Below are 24,449 nucleotides of genomic sequence, written 5' to 3' on the forward strand. Positions count from 1 at the left end.
TTTAACTCATCAAAATCTGTGACTACTAATCAATTCTGTAATTGAAATGGAAGTATAGAGGGATAGAGTAGCCAGTTTGTTTTTACCAGAATTAGCACTAAAATACACTAATTAGTGAGAATGTATTTTAAGAGATTCATGTACGAGTCTGGTTGAAAACGGACATTCATATATACATATCTAAAAGTAGAAAATGATTTACTTTACATGTTACTTATTTTTAGAATTACCCTTATTGCTGTTGTTTCCTTTTTCTTTTATTGATAAAATGAAAATACTGACAAGACTATAGGGTAAAAGGGATACAATTCCACACAATGTCTACCCCCAGAAATCCATATCAAATCCCTTCCCCTGATAGCTCGCCTAGTCTTTATCCCTCTGGAAGGATGGACTCATGGTCATTACAGGGTGCAGAAGGTGGAAGGTCTGGCTTCTGTAATTGCTTCTCTGCTGGACATGGACGCTGACAGGTCGATCCATAGCTAGTACATTTCTGTCTTTCCCTAGTGGGGCAGGGCTCTGGGGAAGTGGGACTCCAAGACACATGGTGGGGGTGTCTGCCCAGGCTGTTGTTTTCTTTTCTTCATTTTCTTTTATTTATTTTTGAGAGAGATGGAGAGAGAGAAAGGGAGAGGGAGAGAAGGAGGGGGGGAGAGGGAGAGGCAGAGGCAGAGGCAGAGGCAGAGGCAGAGGCAGAGGCAGAGGGAGAGGGAGAGGGAGAGAGAGAAGGAAAGGGAGAGAGAGAGAGAGAGAGAGAGAGAAACACCACAGCACTGCTCAGCCCTGGCTTATGGTGGTGCAGGCAACTGAACCTGGAACTTTTGGAGCTTCTGGCATGAAAGTCTGTTTGCATAACCATTATGCTATCTCCCCTTCCCCAGGCCGTTGTTTTCTAAGTCATGTCCCTTTATAGCAAGTTTAATCTTTGTTTTAACTATTTTTCTCTCTTTCTTTCCCTCCAAAGTATATGTTTCTAATTTTTTAATAAAATAAACAAAATCACAAAATAAAAGATTTTAACTACAGACTTAAAAATAACAATATCTGGGAGTCAGTCAGTAGTGCAGTGGGTTAAATGCACATGGCGCAAAGCGCAAGGATCCCGGTTTGAGCCCCTGGCTCCCGACCTGCAGGGGAGTCACTTCACAGGTGGTGTAGCAGGTCTGCAGGTGTCTGTCTTTCTCTCCCCGTCTTCCCCATCTCTCTCCATCTCTCTGTCTTATCCGACAATGACAACATCAATAACAACAATAACTACAACAACAATAAAAAAGATAACAAGAGCCACAAAAGGAAAAATAACAGTATCCATTCCCTACATGTCCTACCACTACTGATCAATCCTACTGCTGAGTCAGCTTCTGGTGACATTCATTTCTTCTGCAGCTTACAGAATGAATGTGCTATGCACACACCAACTGACACACCTAAAGCTAAACCTAAACCCTACTACATACAAAGGCTGTTTTTTTAAATAAATCTCTCTAAACTACATTTTGCATAACTTTTGATATCCACATTAATTTATTTTTTAAATTTATTTATTTATTTCCTTTTGTTGCCCTTTGTTGTTTTACTGTTGTAGTTATCGTTGTCATCATTGTTGGATAGGACACAGAGAAATGGAGAGAGGAAAGGAGACAGAGAGGGGAGAGAAAGACACCTGCAGACCTGCTTCTCCACCTGTGAAGTGGCTCCCTTGCAGGTGGGGATCTGGGGGCTCGAACCCGGATCCTTATGCCGGTCCTTGTGCTTTGCGCCACCTGCACTTAACCCGCTGCGCTAGCGCCCACCTCCCAATCCAAATTAATTTCACCAGTGCTTTCTTGCTCACTCATTTTTGGGGCCTACATTCTCATTTAATCCAATTGAGGAACATCTGGGAAATACACTGAATTTGCATTATCAGAATAGCTTTCCGGAGTTTAAGATAAAAACATGAAGATCAGATAGCCAATCTTATCAAGTAATTTTGCTTTTTATTTTGAAAGGAGATAGCGCTGTTAAGAATTTGATTCCAAGGCAAACAAATATGCAAGCCTATTACTCAGAAGATTTCTTTAATCTCTCTGATGACTTTATCTAATTGGCATCATTATGTTGTAATTCCACTGACTGCCAACTTGGCAAAAGTTTTCCATGTAATATATTTGAAGGAAAAATATTGTGTATACCATCCCCCAACAGAAGAAAAAGGAAGTTTACTTAAATCTCTGACAGCTTAAAAGTAGTAGGACAGAAATTGTAAGACATTATGGTTGATATCCGAATATTCAATACTATCAGTGCTGCAAAGAACAAAATAACTGATTTTGATAAAGGGAGATGAGTTTGCAATAAAATAAGAGGGTGGACTGCTCACCCTTGCCTGGTCCTCTTCTCTAGAGGATATTTCTTGCCCCTTACACCTCCAGTTCCAGCCTGCCCTATTACTCACACTTGTACTCCAAAATGATGAGGTCATCACCTAGTGACCTTTGTATTCTTTTATTGTTGATAAAGATTTTTTAATTGTTTTTTATTTGGGGTGTTTAATGATTTACAGTGTAGCTGATGACACGTGTGTACAAGCTCCCCTCTCCCTGTGAAAGTTCTCTGCACAACATTCTCACCCACAACTTAGGTCCTTCTCTATCATGCAGCAGGACCTCAAGGTTCTCTTCAATCCCTTCCCCAGAGTCCTTTGCTTTAGTGCAATACACCTGAAAAAGCTTTTTTACAGGCCTGCCTAGACTAGATGGTTCTCCTGGATCAAATCTGAAATTCTCAGGCTCTCTCAGAACTATCATGTTGACTGTTGGCCACTGAGTTCTAGGCAGTCAGTCTGTCCCTATATCCTGGCTTTGTAGTAGCTTTGAGTTGGGCTGCCTGGAGCCGTGAAAGCACCAGATGTTTTATCTCTGTTATTTCTGGTGTTAACAGAACTGAAGGGTCCAACTGTCCCACACACACTGACCACTGATCACACTCATTAACAGATTTCAGCATAATCTACAAACTCAAGTTCAAATGTCAGTTCTCCCAGTTACAAAACAACTACCTTGGACTTCCTTAGAAACTATCTCTCTAGGAGTTGGGCGGTAGCACAGTGAGTTAAGCGCAGGTGGCGCAAAGTGCAAGAATGGGCCTAAAGAAATTATCTCTCTAGAAAGAAACAACCTTTCTATCACGCGAAATGATATAGGCATACCATGCTCATGAAACCCCATTTTTGTTTTCTAATACTTGTAATATAGAGCTTTCTTGATTTTATTGCAGATCTAAATAAAACCCCTGGTGTTTGCAAAATAGTCCTATACGAAAATCCTCCTGGCTCTGCATTCCTCTCCTCAGCTTCCAACCACATCTGGCCACTCGTTCTCTTACAAGACAGCTGTGTTGTTTTTGCAGTAATGTTTGGGCGCTAGCAGGCAGGCACGCCTTGGTCATGTTGCTAAAAAGCACATACCTTCCCTCTAGGTCAACCCCCTGGGAATCTCTCAGCCTCAGCTTTGTCCGCCTGCCCACTGAGCAAACGGCCAAGTGTCATACACATGTGATTGTTGAGTACTGAATGCCAGTCACTACGCCATCCTAAAGATGAGAACTCCAAGTTAAAAGCCTGGGTCAGATTAATGGGCTTTACAGTTAATGGTATTTATACACTTTTCCCATCTTTGGGAGCTTCTCTCTGCCCTGATTCAGCTTTCTAGTCCTGTTCCCAACTCTGACACCATCTTCCCAGACAATGCCTTTAGCCCATCGGCATGTTAGCTGTAAGGCTCAGACAAAAATTAGTAAAGTCTTAGGCCCATTGGAATATACCAAAAATAGACTTGTAACTTCTTCCAACATGAAGATCCTAAATCTCATCTGCTATATATTTTTTTCTTCTTTTGCCTCCTGGGTTATTGCTGGGGCTCAGTGCCTGCACTACAAATCCACTGCTCCTGGAGGCCATTTTTCCCATTTTGTTGCCTTTGTTGTTGCTATTGTTATTGTCATTACAGCTGTTGTTGTTGTTGTTGGCTAAGACAGAGAAATCAAGAGAGGAGGGGAAGAAAGAGGGGGGAGAGAAAGACAGACACCTGAAGACCTGCTTCACTGCCCAGGAAGCAACCTCCGTGCAAGTGGGGAGCTGGGGACTCAAAGCTGATCCTTGTGCTTTGTGCCAAGCACTTAACCTGGTGTGCTAATGCCCAGCCCCCATCTGCTATATTCTTAACTTTAGGTTCCTGATTATTAAACAATTGGTTCTGCTTTATATCTTAAGGCTTTTCAGCCAACAAGTTGCAAATGGTACCAACCTGACTTCCTTGGGCAGACAACCTCACCATTGTGTCCTGGAACCCCACCTCTCCAGATCCCTGCCCCACTAGGGAAAGATAGAAACAGGCTGGGGGTATGGATTGACTGATCAACATCTATGTCCAGCAGAGAAGCAATTACAGAAGCCAGACCTCCCACCTTCTGCACCCCATAATGATCCTGGGTCTATACTTCCAGAGGGATAAATAGGGAACCCTTCAATGGAGGGGAGGGGATATGGAACTCTGGTGGTGGAAATGGTATGGAATTGTACCCTTTTCTTCCCCCACAATCTTGCCGATGTTTATTAAATCAATAATAATAATAATAATAACATCCTGCCCCAAATGGCTTGCAAGTAAAAGTTTTAAACCCTACTGTCTTGAAACAAAAGCATCCTAGCAAAGATTCACCCTTCATTTCATGTAATTAGCTTATCCAAATCTTTGGTCTCAAGAGAATACTAACTAAAATGTGGTTTGTCTTTGGGTGTGTGGGTGTGGGATAAAAATGTTCTAAAATTTGTTGTGGTAATGGCTGCACATCATCTTCCTTCAGTGGGACAATTGTATGGTATGTGGATAATATCTCACTGAAGCCATATAAGAGGGATGGATCAGAAAAAGATGAAAGTCTTTCTCTTGTTGTTTAGGAATTCTGGATGAACTCTGTTGAAGTCCCTACTCCGATTTTACCTGCATGAATCCAAGTCTAACCTCCTGCAGGCTACTCCCCACACAGAACACTGCACACCCAGAGAGCTGGCATGTGTAGGTTTCTTGGTGCCTACAGTATGCAGAGCTATGCCTACTTTTTTTGTTTTTTAGCACTTGACTTTTCCAGACAAAAGGAGAAACCAAGCACATCAACCCCAGCAGTGAATTGATGAGCAACTTTGCATATATATAGAATTTCCAGGCAATAAAGCATGCTCTCCAACAAGCTTGTCTTTGTTTGGAAGAAAATTATGCTTTGCTTTCTCACAATGCCCTCTGCCAAACCCAGTGTGCTCTCCTAATTTAAATTAGTCTTCCAATTGTATGATAGTTCTAAAAGGAACTAATTTTCACGACAATCATTCAAGGAACTTAACTTGAGTTGTTGTTGTTGTTGTTGTTGTTGTTGTGGGAGGCAGGCAACCCACACAGTAAGGTTTTCTGCTTTGCCACAGTCATAAGAACAATCATTTTATGAACATCTATAAATATTATTTTGATTGTGTGAGTGGCTTTAAATAGATGTTTATGAAAAGCTCACAATACTGTAAGTCTGCAGAGAAATAAGCTTACTATGAAATGTGATCAGAATTAAAGAGAAATAGTACGACTTACTCTGAATTGTAGATTATAATTCATTGTGTTGTAATGACTTGTGTTTAAAACTATATTACCCACCTGCAGGTGAGGACCAGGGGCTTGAACCTGGGTCCTTGAGCATTGTAACAGGTGTGCTCTACCAGCTTCACCACTGCCCAACCCCTATAGTGTTTCTTACTTATGCTACATTTTCACAGATAGCCACTTATGAGAAAAAAATAATGTCATAGACAGTGAAAGAGAACTAACAAAGTTCATCTTTTTTCCCCCCAGTTCTTCCCTATTTACTAGAATAGCAAAGCTAGAGAATGTCTGTGAAATATCCACAAATGAAGCAAAATACAAACAATGGTTGTGTTGACTGTTAAATTTGTTTGTTTAGAATTTTATGAAACAGTAAGTTAAAACTGCCATAACAAATTGTTTGACTACTGCAAAAAGTAAAATTTTGTATTATAATGTCTTTAGTGGAAGCTTTTCTACTTTCTGAAAAAGTGCCCCTTTATTTTCACTTTGCTGTAAGCCCTGAAATCTATGTAGTTCCTAAGTGAGTTCCAGTGGCTGTCTTCCTCAGCAACTTCTACAGTATGATCTAGACATTATTCTTTTTCTTTATAAAAATTGTATCATTCTGGGGTGGGTGGTGGGGAGGGTTCAGGTCCTTGGAACATGATGGCAGACGACCTAGTGGGGGTTGCATTGTTATGTGGAAAACTGAGAAATGTCATGCATGTACAAACTATTATAGTTACTGTTGACTGTGAAACATTAATCCCCCAATAAAAATAAATTTAAAAGATAAAAAAACTATATTACCGTAAGAAAATATAAAAGCTTAGGGAGTTGGGCGGCAGCGCAGTGGGTTAAATGCACGCGGTTCCAGCTCCTGTCTCCGCACCTGCAGGGGAGTCGCTTCACAGGTGGTAAAGCAGGTCTGCAGGTGTCTGTCTTTCTCTCCCCCTCTCTGTCTTCCCCTCCTCTCTCCATTTCTCCATTTCTATTGACATCAATAACAACAAAAATAACTACAACAACAATAAAAAAGACAACAAGGGCAACAAAAGGGAAAATAAATTAAAAAATTAAAAAAGAAAATATAAAATATAAAAGCTTAATCAATTTTTCTCACCTCAAATAAGGACACTTCAAATAAAATCCCTCAAAAGGTAAATCTTTATACTTCCCATGAGTTCTGCTTTCTCATTTTTTTGCCATGTTCCACATGAAGACTTGTGTACAGTTCAACAGATCATGTAAATTTAACATAAACATGAGAATCTAACAGTGTTTATGATTTTGACTTCTCAGAAAAATGTCTTAATGTCTCTTTCCCATTGCTGTTTTTTTTCCCCTCCAAGACACCCTTTTCACTGTACTCTTCCAGAATAAAGCTATGGTAAGAGAGAATACCAGGGCAATACAGAATGTGAGAAAAATGATCAAAAATGGATTACTCTTTTTAAAAAAATCATACATATACAGTTAATTCTGTAAATAAATAATCTGCACCAGTCATTTGGACTGGCTTTCAAACAAAATATTTTTTCCAGTTCTCTCCTTTCCATATACAAAAAAAAGATATTTATCTTTAAGTGCTCTTAGTGGCTCAAGAATATAGTTTCAGGTCAAGTTATATCAGCTTTAAATTCAGAATGGTCAGAGAACCCAGTAAGAACTCAATTTGCTATACAGCATATTAAATCAATACATATTAATTTAATAGTTATTGCACAATGATTAACACAAAACTGGACTTGAATTTCCTGTGTGTTCACTGGTTTTTTTGATGATTTATACATCAAATATCCTCACTTTCATACATTATCATGTTAATAGCTGAGGAGACAGTATAATGATTATGCAGAAGACTTTTATGATCGAGGCCCTAAGGTCCTAGGTTCAATCCCCATCACCACCATAGGCCAGAAGTGGGCAGTGCTCTGGTCTCTCACTCTCTATGTTGTACTCTCTACATGTCTCTGTAATTATAATACATTAAGTTTTAGAAATTACCACATAAGTAATAACTAAGATCACAAAAAATTAAGAATAATAACTCAGGGAGATTGTCTTTTAAGGCAAGTTCATATAAGTTTCAAGTCAGTGCATGCAATTTTCTCAGGCAATTGACACATCATGATCTTCCCTTGCAAAGTAGGGAATTAAGAGATAGTGTTTGACCCATGAATGGGGAAACTGCAAGGAGAAAAGCAGTCACCATGGCTGCAATTTGTTGACAGTTACCAATGACAAGTTTTCAAAAAGCCAAACTTTAATTAAATTTTATAGGAAAGTGGGATGGATGCCACATGTCTTCTGAAAAATAGAGTATTTCACACCAGGACCTGGACTGCAAGAGGAAGTATCAAAAAGTAGAATCTAGCTGTTGTCTTGAGAAGATGAAAAAAACAAACAAACAAACAAAAAACTTTAAAGGGAATTGGTTGCAGGGATGCTGTCAAGGGAGCATTTAAAACAGACCGAGGAAGTGACAACAAATTTATCTCATGCTTTATCTGCTGTGCCACCTCCTGGATCATGACTCACTCTCTCCCCCCTCACATGTCAGAAGGGATAGGGAGCTCTCTCAAAAAAATTGTTTTTCAAAAAAAACAACAACAAAGATCTGTTTAGTAGTCTTTGAAGATGCTCGATGTACAAATCACCAATCAGCCAATGAACATGCAGAAAGTTCAAGGCAGTTCAAGTCCAATTTTGTGATAATTATGCAATATGCTCACTGTCCACTTCAAAGGCCAAAATCGTGTGCAGATGACTGTGCAAGTATGAGTGCTTTTAAAAGGTTGGTACAGAATGGAATAAGAAAACAGATGGCAAGACATTGATACCACTATTTGGGGCTTCTCTGTAATGTACTCTCAGAGCAGAGACAGCAGCATCTACTTCTGACAAAGTCACAGATGAGGTTTCTCTTTTCATTGAATCTTCCATCTTGCAGTTAGTCTAGAGACTCAAGGCAGACTGAATCCCTACACTGGAATGCACTGGAATAAATGGTTCCTCTTCTCCTGCTTCTTCAGATAGTTACTCATGTGCCTTTCCAAAATAAATCTTTGAGTTTCAACTTAATTTATCTATTTAGTACCACTGGGGCCTCTCACATGTGCAATATCACTGCTCCCAGGGGCAACTTTTTCATTCTGTTTTACCTCAGAGGGGAAAAGGGAGAGGTGCCATAATAGCCAAGCTTCCCCTGGTGCTGTGGAATATCCACATGGAGTCAGGGAGCAAACCGGAAACACCTACATGGCAACACGGCACCCTATCAGGTGAGCTATCTCCAGGAACCTCCATAGTATCTCTCTTTCTTATACAAAATAACTCCTCTGCTATCTTCCACTAAACCCTTTTCTCTAGAATAAGAAGAGAAGGAAACATATAAGAATTCATATAAAAGTCAAGCCTGACAACAAAAAGAGTTTACAATCTGGAAATTGTTATAGTAAAGGACTGTTGTGAAGTACAAATTTGTTCAGACTCTCCAGTCAGATGTATACTAGTGCAAGGTGACAGTTTTTACTTGAAAGTACCCATGGTGGACTTGCAAATAAAGTTTAAAAAAACTGTCCATGAATTTTTTTTAATTATCTTCATTTGTTTATTGGATAGAGACCATCAGAAATTGAGATGGGGGAGATAGAGAGGGAGAGAGAAAAAGACACTTGCAGCTCTGCTTTACCACTTGCAAAGCTTTCCTCTTGCAGGTGGGGACCAGGGGTTCAAATGTGGGTTCTTGCACATTGTAACATATACTCTCTACCAGGTGCACCACCAACCCTGCCTCTGTCCATGAGTTTTCTAGGTCTGTGAGTCTCTGATATTCTCTACAGACCACCTCACACCAACAAACAAGAAACATGATCTTTTACATACTGAAAGAAGCAAAGAAAGTGGCTCATCCACTATTTGAGGGGCAGTTCCAGAAGCATTTGGTCCCGGGGTCGGGCAGTAGCACAGTGGATTAAGCTCAAGGACCAGTGTATGGATCCCAGTTTGAGCCCCCAGCTCCCCACCTGCAGAGGTGTTGCTTCAGAAGCGGTGAAGCAGGTCGGTAGGTGTGCAGGTGTCTATCTGTCTCTCCTCCTCCTCTCTCTATTTCTCTCTCTCCTATACAACAACAATGACATCAATAGCAACAACAATAATAACCACAACATCAATAAAGAAATAAGGGCAACTAAAGGGAAAAAACAGCCTCCAGGAACAGTGGATTCATGGTGTAGGCACTGAACCCCAGCAATAACCCTGGAGGCAAAAAAAAAAAAAGAAGAAGGTCACCCCTGCTACTCTCCTCCACAATGCCTCAACAATCTCCTAAGACAGAAAAGGGATTGAGAATAGGTGAACAGTTATGGAAGGGCCACTCAAGTGCACAGGGACTGTTTGTCAATACTGTGGCTGCAGTGGAAATGAAGTCATTGCACACATCCAACTATTGATTAGCAAAGGGGAGCAGAAGTAAAGAACTAAGATCTTACATCACACTTTACAAGATTGTGCCATTAAATGATTAACTTGGTTCCTAAATATCCACTAGTCGACGAAAACAAAGTGCTGAATATGACCATGAGAATGTCCCAAGTGAACTTTGGGGATAATATTCTAAGGAGAATGTGACCTTGCTAATCTAACGCTCATATACTCAAACCCTGACTCAACTTGCCCTGACTTGTACTTTCCAGCTTCCCTTTTGACTTTGGCAACTCACAGGACAAATGAAGCACTGAGAATTGCTATATCTCCTCCAGCTTTTAGTGATTAATAATGATTAACAAGATTATAAGATAACAGGGGTACAATTCCATACAGTTCCCACCACTAGAGTTCCATAACCCATCTCCTCCACTGGAAACTTTCCTATTCTTTATCCCTCTGAGAGCATGGACCAAAATTCTTTATGGGGAGAAGACGGTGTGAGTTCTGGTTTCTGTAATTGCTTCTTCACTGGACATGGATGTTGGCAGGTCAGTCCATACCCCTAGCCTGTTTCTGACTTTCCTAGTGGAGTACGGCTCTGGAGAGCGAGGTTCTAGGATACACTGATGAGGTCATCTGCCCAAGGAAGTCAGGACTATACATCTCTTTTTTTATTTACTAGGACATTTTTTTAACTGAATAAAAATGATCACTTCTTCCCACCTGGTCTGAATGGCCATTAAGAAAAGGAATGTGTGAAAGATCAGCAAAGAGTAAAGGAGGAGTGACTTACTGATTTGAGTAAACTCAGTCAAAGGACTTTAAATAAACAGAGTGTCTCCTCCCTCTCTCAGGCTCTGATAGTCAATTTAAAAGAATCCCTGTGTTGCTATATGTTGGGATAGTGTAGTCAAGTGAGATTTTTAAAAATTTATTTTCCCTTTTGTTGCCCTTTTTTATTGTTGTAGTTATTATTGTTGTTGTTCTTATTGATGTCGCTGTTGGATAGGACAGAGAGAAATGGAGGGAGATGGGGAAGACAGAGAAGGAAAGAGAAAGATAGACACCTGTAGACCTGCTTCACCACCTGTGAAGTGACTCCCCAGCAGGTGAGGAGCGGAGGGGAGGGTGGAGGGGGCTCAAACCAGGTTCCCTACTCAGGTCATTGCGTTTCGCACCACATGCACTTAACCCACTGCGCTACCCCACCCAACTTCCTAGTAAAGTGAGATTAAACTTACACTGCCTAACTTGCTTGCTTTCTCTCTTCCTTTCTTTCTCTTGCAACCTTTTCTTTCTTCCTTCTTTCCTTCCTTCCTTCCTTCCTTCCTCTCTCTCTCCCTTTCTTTCTATTTTTATTAGATAGGACAGATAGAAATTGAGAGGGGAGAGGAAGATACAGAGAGATACCAGCAGACCTGATTCACTGCTCAAGCCTGGATCCTTACACATGGTAATATGTGCGCTTAACCACCACCCGGCCCTTTATTACGTAACTTTCTATAAGTATGCACTCCTTGTATTCACTGTCACCAGAAGTTTCTATGTCAATTGGGAAAAGGACAGATGAACCCTATACTACACTGCTTCTTTATTTAGTAAGGACAAATCAGGCACCCCGCCCTGCCCACCCCTCCTCAGCACACGTGCACTCTCCACTGAAGGATCCCATCCATTTCTGCTCCCACCATATACAACTGTCAATATATCTGGCCCTTTGTTTCTTGCAATCAGTCTCACCTTTTCAACACGAGCCTTTTAGATTCATACTAATCCGGAATTTTGAGATATACAGATGTCATGGCAGTGAGAAGGAAAAGGGGAAAATAAAAGTAGATATCAGGGGGTCGGGCAGTACCTCAGCAGGTTAAGTGCACATAGCACAAAGAGCAAGGACCATCGTAAGGATCCCGGTTTGAGCTCCCGGCTCCATACCTGCAGGGGGGTCAATTCACAAGTGGTGAAGCAGGTCAGCAAGTGTCTTTTTCTCTTCCTCTCTCCATTTCTCTCTGTTCTATCCAAAACAACACATAACAGCAATAATAATAACCACAACAATGCTAAAACAATCAGGGCAACAAAAGGGGTAAAAATAGCCTCCAGGAGCAGTGGATTCGTGGTGTAGGCACCGAGCCCCAGCAATAACTCTGGAGGCAAAAAAAAAAAAAAAAAAAAAAAAAGCAGCAGATATCAAAGCTTCAAAAGCAAATGTCTTGTAAGAAGGAAGAACTGAGAAGAAACTCCTTCCTTCGTCACCAGAAAAAGAATTTTGATCCATATTCCTAAAGGGGGCAACACTAGGGGAAGATGATGACCTATGGGTTCTGAACTCCAGTTCCACTAGAACCTGGAAGTTTTGTGACTAGGAGCCTGAGAGGGTAGAGAAACTGGAGAACACCAGAGGAAGTTAGACCCTGTTTCTCTCATCTGAGAGGGAAGAGAAAAAACGAGGGATAGCCAGAAGTTGCAAATAGGTGTAGGTGTAGCTTAGAAAGGAAGTGAAGGCAGGGCCTTAGAAGTGAATAAAAATGGGCATCAGCTTCAACACTGGGCCGACCATCTGTGTGCAAATGGCCCACATGCTTCTCTGGTGTGTGCCTTTTCATTTTCCTGAGCAAAGGTTTAAAATATCAGGGGGGGAAGCTATTGAGAATACTTTAACAGAATGGGGGGAGGTGAGGAAAGTAACAGTGGAATAACATCATGAATTTGAATCTTATAAAAGCCAAAAAAAATAGTCATGGGACATATACTCAATGAAGTATTACTCCAAAGTTTACAAAAAGACTATAATGTGTCCTTTGGAACGAAGTGAATGGGACTGACAGTGATTATGATTAGTAAAGGAAGAAAGGAAGTAAAGGAAAACCACAGGATGATTTGACTCATAAATAAAATACAAAGAATTGAAACACATAAACTTGAAAAAAATATATAGTCAACCCATATCTGTGACTTTGGGAGAACTATGGTGCCTACTGCAGGAGTGGGGTAGGGAAACAGGACTTTAGTGGTATGGAATTATATCCCTATTATCTTATAATCTTGCAAGTCACTATTGAATCACTAATAAGAAAAGTTATTCTATTGAATATTATAATGGTGGATATATGCCATTATACATATGTTAAGCTTGTGGAGTGTAAGAACCAAGAGTGAGAGAGTGAGCCTCCAGTGAGTCATGGACTCTGTGATACTGTGGCATCAACACAGCACCTTCACTTGTAACAAATGCACCACTCCCGGGGTGGATACTGCTAAGGGAGGAAGCTGCCACATGACAGAAGGCATATGAATACAATCCCCATACCTCTGCTCATTTTTGCACTGAAGCTAAAACTGCTCTAAGGAATAAAAGTCTAGGGCTGGCAAGACAGCTCCCTTGGATAATGCCCCTGCTTTGTTATGTGCATGACCCAGGTTCCAGCCTGGCGGCCCTCAACATGATAGAGGCAGCATTGGTGCTATGCTATCTTTGCCTCTCTCCTCTGTCTGTCTCTTTCTATCTTAAAACAAGTCAACTCAGAGTAGTGAAGCCCTAGTGACAATAACAAAATACTTAAACATAAAAATCTATTAAAAATAGAGAAAAAAGAAAGGAGGAGCAAAAGTAGTAAGGAAAAGAGATAAACTATATTAGCAAAAAGAGTGAGAAAAATCAGAAAGGACCATGGACACACATGCCTAAAAGTTGCCATTTGACAGAAGTCACAGAAATATTTAAGATCAGGAATGAGCGTAGGAAGGAATAAAACCAGAGTTGTTTTCAACTCATAAATGATCTGTGTCACACAGAGCAAGCACTATGCTCAGAAGAGTCTTGTGTTTGGTTTAATATTCTGCTGCTGCCATCCTGAAATTCTTTTCTTCTTCTCCTTCTCCTTCTTCATTCAGACAGAGATAAAAAGGGAGAAAGGCAGAGCAAGTGGAAGAGACCACGGCACGAAAGCTTCCTTCAGTGTGGTTGGGCTTGGGCATGCACCTGGGTACCTGTGTGGTGCACATGGCAACGCTGCATGTTATCCAAGGGAGATATTTTGCTGGGCTGAAATAGCTAATTTTTAAACTAAGGCCCCATATTTTTAATTTGCACAGGATCACCATGAATTATGTAACCATTTCCTAGTTAAAAAAAAAAGTAGAAAAATTTTCCCTGTGTGGGCTAAAACATAGCAAGGAATTTTTTTCTTTTAAAATGACTACACATTCAGAGGAAGCTGCAGAAAAATATACAGGGAGGTTCTATGAGCTGTTCACTCAGCATTCCTAATGCCAAGATCTTGAATAACTATATATACAGAATAGTATCAAAAGTAGGAAATGGACATTGGCATGATCTCTAAGTTTTACAAGGCGTGTGTGTATGTGTGTGTGTGTGTGTGTGTGTGTGTGTGTTTATATGTAATTTTTGTAACATTGAGGAAGTATATGAAGGGATATTTTCAAAGCACTCCTTTTATTTTGCCTTTTATTGATTCATGTTAAATAAGCTCTCTTGGAGACAAGCTGGGAGTATGGATCAACCTGTCAAAGTCCGTGTTGAGTGGGGAAGCAATTCCAGAAGCTAGAACTTCCACCTTCTGCATCCCACAATGACCTTGGGTCCATACTCCCAGAGGATTAAAAAATAGAAAAGCTATCAGGGGAGAGGATGGGATACAGAGTTCTGGTGGTGGGAATTATGTGGAGTTGTACCCCTCTTATCCTATGGTTTATTCAATGTTTCCTTTTTATAAATAAATAATAATAATAAAAAGAATAGGAAAGCTCTCAAGGGAGGGGATGGGATACGGAGTTCTGGTGGTGGGAATTGTGTGGAGTTGTACCCCTCTTACCCTAGGGTTTTGTCAGTGTTTCCTTTTTATAAATTTAAAAAAGGGTAAAAAAATCATACATGGACTTTTATTTTTAATGTCTAAAGTGCTGGTGAAGTTATAATAAAATTATTATTTAAAAATAAATATTTTAAATGTAAAAATATTTAAGCTTTTTAAAAAATAAGCTCTCTTGGCTTAAAGAGTCTGGAGATTTCAAATGTCCATGAGCCTTGTCAAATGTACCCAGTGAGAAAACCCATGTGGTACAGCAGATGGAGGAGGGAATCGGTGCACAGGCTGATTCGAACTAAGAATAACTAGACTGAAAGAAAGATTTCTTTTTTTTAATTTTTTATTTATAAAAAGGAAACACTGACTAGACCATAGGATAAGAGGGGCACAACTCTACACAATTCCCACCACCAGAACTCCGTATCCCCTCCCCTCCCAATAGCTTTCCTGTTCTTTATCCCTCTGGGAGTATGAACCCAGGGTCGTTGTGGGATGCAGAAGGTGAAAGGTCTGACTTCTGTAATTGCTTCCCCCCTGAACATGGATGTTGACAAGTCAATCCATATTTCCATCCTGGAAAGACAGATTTCTAAAAAGATAAGACTCTAAATTCCCATTACTGGTTTCCTTTTTTGCAGAAGTAGGGAATTAATACTTAAAAAAAAAAAGGAGTCAGGGGGTAGCGAAGCGGATTAAGCACACGTGGTGCGAAGCTCAAAGACCAGCATGTGCAAAACACAAGGACCAGGGTAAGGATCCTGGTTTGAAACCCTAGCTCCCCACCTGCAGGGAAGTCACTTCACAGGTGGAGAAACAAGTCTGCTGGTATCTTTCTCTCCCACTCTCTGTCTTCCCCTCCTCTCTCCATTTCTCACTGTCCTATCCAACAATGATGACAACAATAATAACTATAACAAGGGCAACAAAAGGGAATAAATAAATAAATATTTAGAAAAAACAAACAGTAATAACTTTTTTAAATGTGTGACTTATGAAGAAAAAGCTTTAAAAGTCTCCTATATGTTAGAAATCTGCTTTCTTTGGGGGCAGAAGGTAGGCAAAAAGAGGCAGCAACATGTCTCCCAAAGGTCCCCAGAAACAATTTTAGAACAGTTACTACCCAACACCCAATCCTGATTCTGTGTCTTGACTCTTATCAGTCATCAAACTTCCTCTCCTTAAATAGAGTCACTAGAAATGTCACCACCAGCTATCCTTAGACAAAATCAGGGTTCTGGCGTCAGAACCTCAGCTGCCAAGATAAAAATGCTCTAAAATACTTTTGGTTCACGTTGGACCTTCCTTCCTTTCATGTTCTCATTTCACTGTTCACCAAGATGACGTCTGTTCAAGTGTCACTTTCAGTTCTGAAGAAGTTAACTCTCATGGCTTTTTAGTTTGCCAGCTATAAAATATTAGAACTTACATACATCATCCTTTTTCCTAGAGATACAGAAACATACATAGTGCATCCCCCAAACTAGTGGCTGTCATTCTAGATGTATAACAACCTCAACTGTTTTGCACGTTATAGCATGTCTACCTTCTTAAAATCAGCTAATTCACTTGTTTTGTGAGAATTCCATTATTGGCTTTGATCTGAATCTTACAAAATGAGTAGCTACAGTTTCTAGATTTTTCTCGTTAACTAACATCAAAAAGTAATGACCCAGACAATTTGAGTTGCACTGGCTAGTATGAATATCTGTGTCTATACAGATATATATATATATATATGTATCTCTATATATATTTGATTAAAGTTCAACTTTCTAAATAAATATATCCTCTTGTGAAACCTCGCTCTGCTAGTGGAAATTGCAAGTTGAAATGACCTCCATGGGAGAAGAGGCACTTGTTCTTTGGATGCAATCCTAATTACAAAGTAGCTGGATGAACAGAGACCAAATACTGCCCATGTTTGTAGCAACATGACATAATTTGGTTTCTCAATAATTGCAATCTGTTTGTAAGCAAACAGGACCTCTATACTGACATCATTGCTTTGTAGAAGCACTATTGCCAAAGTCTGAACAGTAGAAATCCAGCAAAAGATGAATTTCTTTCATTATAAAAACATGCCCCAAATATTAAAAGCCCATTAACTTGAAAGCAGATAGTGTCATATGATCTCTTTAAGCCAGGCAGTAAGGGGAAAAAAACGGGTACCACAACTCTTAAAACATAACTTTATAAATATTAAATGGAGGTCATAGTTTAGATGTTATTCAAGCAGATCTTTGACATGATAAATATGATTTCTCTGGTATTTAAAATTAGGTTTAAGCTGCCTATCAATCTCAGAAATTGCTTGTCAGCACTCACTTCTTTCCTTTCCTCTACTCCTCTTCTTCCCCTCAGTGAAGAGGTGTCTAGGAAGTCAATTACAACTCATCCTCATTATCCCATCAGTGGTTTCCAGCTCCAGGAAGATGGACAACTGGGCATGTTGCCAGATCAAATCCCCCCCATTAGGCAGTTGGAGAATCTGAAGCACCCAGCAGTTCACTGGCTCTAGCAACACAAAATCACCATCACTCTGATAAACATGGAACACTCTGAAAACTGCCGCTTTTCCTTGTGATCTCCATATTACACACACACACACACACACACACACACACACACACACACACACACACACACACACACACACACCAAGAAACAAATATTAAGTTGCTCATAACAAGTCAGATCATCAAGCTGCCATAACAAAGGCTTTGGATTCAAGCAATTTTTAAAAAAACATCTGCATTTTTTCAGTAGAGATAGTATTATTGACAGAGAATGTTCTTATTTTCAAAAGGAAAAAGAAATTAAGGAGACAGAGAATCACCATATTTGTTTGGGGGGGAGAACAGTGTCAATGCTAAAATTCATCAATCTGTTTCCTACTAGCACTGGACAGTCCACCATTCCCTTCATCATGAAAATAAGTAATAACAACTTACTAAGCGGCTGTTTCAGACTAGCACTCAGTGTCTACCCAGGCTCAACTGAAGGTAATGCCCTACAATTGGAAGAGCTGTGGATTGAAATTTGGGGGAGCTCAGTTATCTCGGAGAAGAACCTCTTTAAACATTTCCTTGTTGCCATAAATTGAGGTGATGCATTAAAATTACACAGTTTTTTTAAAATGAGGGGCCTGGAATATAGTTTAGTGACAAAGCACATGTTTAATATTGTTTAATCTGTGTCAGAACCTGGATTTAATCTCCAGCATCAAAAGATTGCAAATATAGAACTCTGTCCACCATAGTTCATAGTATAGTAGAGGATGAGCATGAAATTAATGAAGATGGAAAAGAATACATTTAGGTGAATTAAAAAGTGTTATGAAGAAGCTGAAAGATAAACAAAATCTTGATAGTTTATATGAATTTTTCAATAGAACAAGTGGCTTTCCAGACCCAAAAAATAAGGTATAAAAAGGCTCAGAGTCATGAAGTAGTCTAGAAAAAAGAGTAATGATAGGATAAGATGATCATGATTAACAAGGGGTTTCCTATCTCAGGACGTCAGCACATCTTCTTAAGATAAAAAGACAAAGAATAAATAGCCAAGGCTGTACAAACCACATAGTCTCAATTGTAAGTATTCACCATTGCTATATTAATACAAAAGAGGCAATAATTAATATATGAATAAGTATGGCTGCATTGCAATAAAATAATATATGTAAAAACAACCAACAGTTTGGACTTAACCAACAGGCCATAATTCTACTATAGAGCATAAAAGAGCACCTCATTGTCTGCGGCCCTTGCCAGGGATTCCTTGGATTCTCACATAGATATGGTGGGTCTAGACCTCTAATAGATCCCTCTTTTGACCATCACTGGTCACTTCCATCAGGAACATCATCATGAGCCCTTTTGTGGGCCTCTCCAGGACCTTGCCCTCACAATAAAGAAGCAATGGTAAGGACCGCCTCACTTTCCGAAGGGAGCCTGGATCAGCCTACTGTGCCAGGCAAGGAAGACTGGCCCTAAAATGACTGCCATCTAGAATGTTCCCCGCTGTGACCAGAGCTGCAAGCATAGACTGACAGGGACTCAGAGGTTACACAGGTATTTAGCACAGCAGAGCTAAATATGAATATATAAGGGCACTAGGTTCGATCAATGGGGTCAACAGTTAATTGTATTTATATACTTTCTTCAAGTTTGGGAGCTCCTCTCTGCCCTAATCCAATTTGCTAGCCTTATTCTCATTGCTACAGTATCTTCCTAGACAATATTGTTAATTCACCAACACATTAGCTATCAAGCTCAGGCAAAAATTACTAAAGTGCTAGGCTCCTAAAATTGATTTCTAGCTTCTTCCCACCTGAAGACCCCTAATCTCATCTGCTCTATTCCTACCATTGGGTTTCTGTTCCTTAAACAATTTGTCCTGCTTTATATCTTACTGCCTGTCAGCCACCAAGTTGCAGAGGCTACTGTGATTTCATCCTGACTTCCCTGGGCAGAGGACCTCACCAATGTATCACAGAGTTTCACCTCTCCAGAGCTCTACTCCACTAGGGAAAGATGGAAACAGGCTGGGGGTCTGGATCTACCTGCCAATGTCCATGTCCAGTGTAGAAGCAATTACAGAAGTCAAGACCTTCCACCTTCTGCACCCCAAAAAGAGTTTTGGTCCATACTCCCAGAGAAGGAGAAATATTAGGAGAAGAGGGCTCTGAATTCCAATTCCATCAAGACCCAGAGAGAAGAGGAAAAAAGGAAGGACATTCAGAAGTAGTAAAAGGTATAGATGAGATCAGAAAGGAAGGGAAGTAGTATCAAAGAAAAAGGTGGACACATATATATAAATATAGATAATTACAGAAGTAATTGTCAGTCCATATCTACAACACTGGGAGAACTGCTGTAGTTTACAAGGGAGGAGATGGGACACAGAACTCTGGTGGTGGGAACGGTGTAGAATTATACCTGTTAACTCATAATTCTGTAAATAAACACTAAATCACTAATATTTTTTTTAAAAGAATACTCAAGTGAGTCAGGCGGTAGCACAGCAGGTTATGCACAAGGACCGGCGGAAGGATATTGGTTCGAGCCCCCGGCTCCCCACCTGCATGGGAGTCACTTCACAGGTGGTGAAGCAGGTCTGCAGGTGTCTGTCTTTCTCTCCCCCTCTGTCTTCCCCTCCTGTCTCCATTTCTTTCTGTCCTATCCAACAACCACATCAATAATAATAACTACAATAACAATAAAAAACAAGGGCAACAAAAAGGGAAAATAAATAAAATATTTTTAAAAATTTAAAAAGAATACTCAAAGATTATTACAATATAACAAATACAAAAAATTAACTTAAAATTAACAAAGTATTTGATTGGACATTTCACCTGTGGAAATATGTGTTGCCAGTAGATTGGCTATTCAATAGATGCTAAATTCATTAAAAAAAAGACTACAAAAGCAAGTTAGAAAGAAAACTGTAGGTGTTCCTATGAGATTACAGGTCTGCTTGGGTAAATGCTAATATTTAAAGTAAAAGAGTAAGATGATAGGATCACACACATGGACAATGAACATCTTCACAGTGTCTCACGCACTGAAGTCAAGACAATACATACTGCATACTTCATTGCTCTCTGATATCCTCCAATTAGACCTAGCTAGGGCAGTGTTTCCCTCATTACAGATACAAGTGGAATTCTTTTCAATCAAGTAAGCATCTGGAAAACACTGGACAGTGCATCATGTTCTACTTGGTCTGAAATACCTGACCTTTGAAAAAAGTAAAATCTTTACATCTTAGTACAAGTATTACCTGTAAATACGATGGTGGAGCTCCAAGTCTGGCTTCTGTCTGCTAGAGCTAGAGCTATTAGAAGATGGTACTACATGTTCATTTATAGCTCTGGAAATACTTAGTTTTAGAACAGCACAGACACACACACACACACACACACACACTTAAAAAAAAAAAAGAGGAAAATAATACCGAAGAAAGCCACCATTTGCAGAAACTCAGTGAAGTATATTTATATTATAGTTGTTTTATTTTCATTTTTAGTAAGGGATTATACTACATACCAGGTCCCAAACTAGAATGAGAGATTTCTCTCTCAAACAGTTCAAATAGTCTAGAGAAAAGTTAGAAAATTCGTTTTTGTAAAGGTCTACATAGGAAATAGTTCAGACTTTATTTTTTAATGTTTATTTTATTTTTATTTTAATTAGATGGGGGGGAGGGAGAGGGAGAGGGAGAGGGAGAGGGAGGGACAGAGGGAGGGGGGGGGAGAGAGAGAGAGAGGGAATGCACCAGCAGAGTACTGCTTAGGTCTGGTTTATGGTGGTACAGGGTATTGAACTTGTGATCAAGGAGCCTCAGGAATGAAAGTCTTTACCATAAGCTAAATTAGGCCGTCTCCCCAGCAACCGTAATAGTTGTAATCAGCTTTAAAGCATTTGTCATAGTTTCTACAGCAAATACCCAACTCTGTGGCTATGGCAGAAAAGGAGATGTAGGTAAATGTAAGCAAATGACATGGTCTTGAAGGTTAACATACAATAAAACTGTGATAGTCTGCAGGTCCCTACTCTAGGAAAGCAGACATTAAATACACTGCTGAAAATAAGGGGAGTGGTTTCAAATATGCAAAGTTCTTTGGAGGAAAAGTACAGGGCTCTTAGAGGATTAGACTAATTTGCAAAGTCCCAAGAAGTCTCATGAGTGGTGGAGGGTGAGAAGCTGGTATACAAACAGGAGTATGGGAAAGATCAAACCAGACTGAGGAACAGCATACTAAGGTGGGGAAGGGGGAAGCAAGGACTGAGGACCAGAAAGAAGGCACTGTGGTGGGAAGCTCATGTGATGCCCAGGGGCAGAACAACCAGGTAACTCATGGGCGCTAAACTGCAGCAGGGATCTTGATTTCTACTTTAGATCGAGAGAAAACCATTTACAATTTGAAAGTTTGCACTCCCAGTAGATTTTCAGGTATTAGTAGACCAAGAAGAGTGGCCAGCTGGGAACCTAAACAGGATCAGAACAGGCAATAATTTTTTAAAGTATTTTATTTATTTATTTTTTAGTGAGAGAGATACAGAAGAAAAAGATAGGAGCACTGCTCAGCTCTGGCTTGTGGTGGTGCTGGGGATTGAATCTGGGACCTCAGAAGCTCAGGTCTGAGAGCCTTTTTAAAAATGTATTCTTAACTTTATTTTATTTGATAGGACAGAGAGGACTTTAGGTGGAAGAGGGATACAAGGAGAGACAGAGAGATACCTGAAGCCTTACTTCACCACTTGCGAAGCTTCCCCCTGCAGGTGGGGACCAAGGGCTTGAACCCAGGTCCTTGCACACTGTAATGCATGCACTTAACCAGGTGTGCCATCGCCTGGCCCCTAGAATCTTTCGCAGTCTCGAGTAATAATTCTATGTTCATTTGACTGTCAATGAAAGCAGACCTTGAGGAAAGTCTTGTGTTCACAGTGTCTTGGAGAGGCTATTTCAGGTAAGGAAGAGAGGAGAGTGGTACAGGGAAGAGAGAAAAGCTAATAGTGGACGCATCTCTGCTGTGGGCAAGTCGGGTTCTGTTGTGCTGTGGAACCACTGAGGAAGTGAGTAGGACAGACTCCATGTTGCCCAACTGATAGACAGGGAGTTTGGTTATTTTCCCACCAAACTCCACCCCTCCCCTGTCCAGTGCTGGCGCTGGTTGTATCTCATCCCTGATAAGTTTGGAGTTTTGTAACTTTTGCTGGTTACAAAGATCTCCTGGCATCAAAGACAACCCGCAGACAGAAGTAAAAGGCAGGTGCTTGAAGAGGGAAATAGTCCAGGTACAGGCAGAAAGGCCTGAAACTTAGTTGTATCCAGACATGGGACATGGGTATTTGCTACACATTATAGCTTAGTCAGAAAGCAGATAAATCAGGAAAAAGTGCAAATGATTCTCAAAATCTGCCACAATGTCCTAAATAAGTGATTCCCCACCATCAAAGACAAATCTGCTCAGCTGAGTTATGTTTCTTTGGCAAGAATTATCCCATACCATGAGGGCCATGTCCAAGATAGTTAACTGAAACCTGAAACCGTAAAAGCATTCATCATTCAGAATGGATTGCCTCCCACAATCTCAGGCTTCCAGACGCAGACCAGCTGAACACCAGCCCAGATGTATTTTCTAGCTATGCTTCTAGAATATGTGAAAGTGAGTCAGGCATCCCCCGTACCACCATAAGCCAGAGCTGAACAATGCTCTGGTAAAAAAAAAAAAAGAAAAGAAAAGAGAAAGAAAGAACAAAGAAAAAAGGGAATCAGGCATAGTTCAAATGCAAACACCTTGAATGGGAAACACTTTCTTAGGGCCTAGGAAGTAGTTCTGCAGGTAGAAAGAATGTCTTATAAGCATAAAGTTCTGGGTTCAACTCCCTCACCACCTGAAAAAAAAAATGATGGGGTAAGGAGACATTTTTTGGATCTCCAGCAAGAGAAAGCATGATTAAGGAAGTAGCTTCCTGGGTCAGGAGAGGGAATATAGCCTTAGCGCATAGGACTTAATTTGAGAAGCCCAGATTTGACCTTTGGCACCACCAATAATAACTCGAGCTAACTGGTGCTCTGGTACAAAGGAAAAGAGAGAGGAAGAAAAGTGACAGGGAGGAAGAACATGATGACATAAGAACACCAGAAGTGATCTCAGATGAGCAAACTCAGTACTGACATAAATATTCATCCAAGATAGGTATGGAGACCCCAACACATGTATACTATCAACTGAGTGCAAACACAGGTTTTCTAACCAATCTACTTCCCTGCTGCAAGTGGAGGATAAAAGAGCTGGTTCTCCAAATTATAGTCCAGGGTCAACATGAGATTGTGGTCTTGTATAGGACAGTAAGATATTTCAAACCATTCTCATGGCTTCCAATTTGGAGCTACCACTGCTGGAGTGGCCTCACAGCATGGGACAGCTTCATACATTTTAACAAATCACTGCTGGCTCCCTGGTCCTGGGGTGGAGTTACGTGGGTAAAGCGGGATTTAAACACTGTGATCACAGGTCACTGTTGCAGCAAAATTGCTGTGGTGGTAGTTTAGTTACTAGAAGTCTAATCAATGAAAGACAAAAATGGGTCTGGTACCACAGCTGCTATCCCACCTCAATGAATGCAATTATTTCACCAAATATCTATATTCTTCTTCCCTACTCAAAAAAGAATCTTATACAAGGCTTGTTCTTTTTCTTTAGCCTAAATAAAAATTAAACAAGGGCTTGCTACTCTTGCATTTTCCACACCGTATTTGGTTATCTCATTCTCACGCTGCCTTAAGTTAGATTTGGGTTGTGTTCTGTGGTCCTGAAAGGCACCCTTGAGCTGACACTGAGGCTTAAGTGCTCTCTCAGACAGTGCTAAGTGGAGTCACCTTCCAATCAAACTCACCTTTTCTCAAAACATGACCCTGGAGAATGGAAAACATTCTAGGTGAAAACTTCACCAGGCATTGGCCCAATAATCTTGCTCTTAATGTCAAGCCCTTTTCCCTTCTTCTGTCTTATGCTTAACTAGTAATCTGGCTCTTCCTTCAAAAGACTTTATTCGGGGACCCGGCA

The 24,449-nt window shown here is 40.3% G+C and overlaps 1 protein-coding gene and 2 long non-coding RNA genes across 6 annotated transcripts in view; 1 reads left to right on the forward strand and 2 right to left on the reverse strand.

Moving 5' to 3' along the window:
- Positions 1–24,449, reverse strand: part of RAPGEF4 (Rap guanine nucleotide exchange factor 4) — a 375,319-nt gene that overhangs the window by 184,661 nt on the left and 166,209 nt on the right. The gene's annotated exons all lie outside the window — the stretch shown is intronic.
- The window catches only part of LOC107522757 (uncharacterized), a 72,535-nt gene that overhangs the window by 33,229 nt on the left and 14,857 nt on the right, over positions 1–24,449 (forward strand). Inside the window, exons 1-2 of one of the 4 annotated variants that reach the window (XR_009545927.1) lie at positions 10,435–10,591; positions 11,053–11,152. The exons of 1 other annotated variant lie outside the window; for it this stretch is intronic. This is a non-coding gene — a long non-coding RNA (uncharacterized LOC107522757). Of the gene's footprint in view, positions 1–10,434; positions 10,592–11,052; positions 11,153–17,892; positions 18,463–24,449 lie in introns of those variants that run through there. 2 more of the 4 variants (XR_001601609.2, XR_009545928.1) reach the window with 2 other exon arrangements.
- LOC132534247 (uncharacterized) overlaps positions 13,853–24,449 on the reverse strand; it is a 51,054-nt gene continuing 40,457 nt past the window's right edge. The window contains exon 2 of the long non-coding RNA XR_009545931.1: positions 13,853–14,033. This is a non-coding gene — a long non-coding RNA (uncharacterized LOC132534247). The remainder of the gene's footprint in view (positions 14,034–24,449) is intronic.

This window comes from Erinaceus europaeus, chromosome 18 (assembly GCF_950295315.1).
Source record: "Erinaceus europaeus chromosome 18, mEriEur2.1, whole genome shotgun sequence".
NCBI classification, from domain to species: domain Eukaryota; kingdom Metazoa; phylum Chordata; class Mammalia; order Eulipotyphla; family Erinaceidae; genus Erinaceus; species Erinaceus europaeus.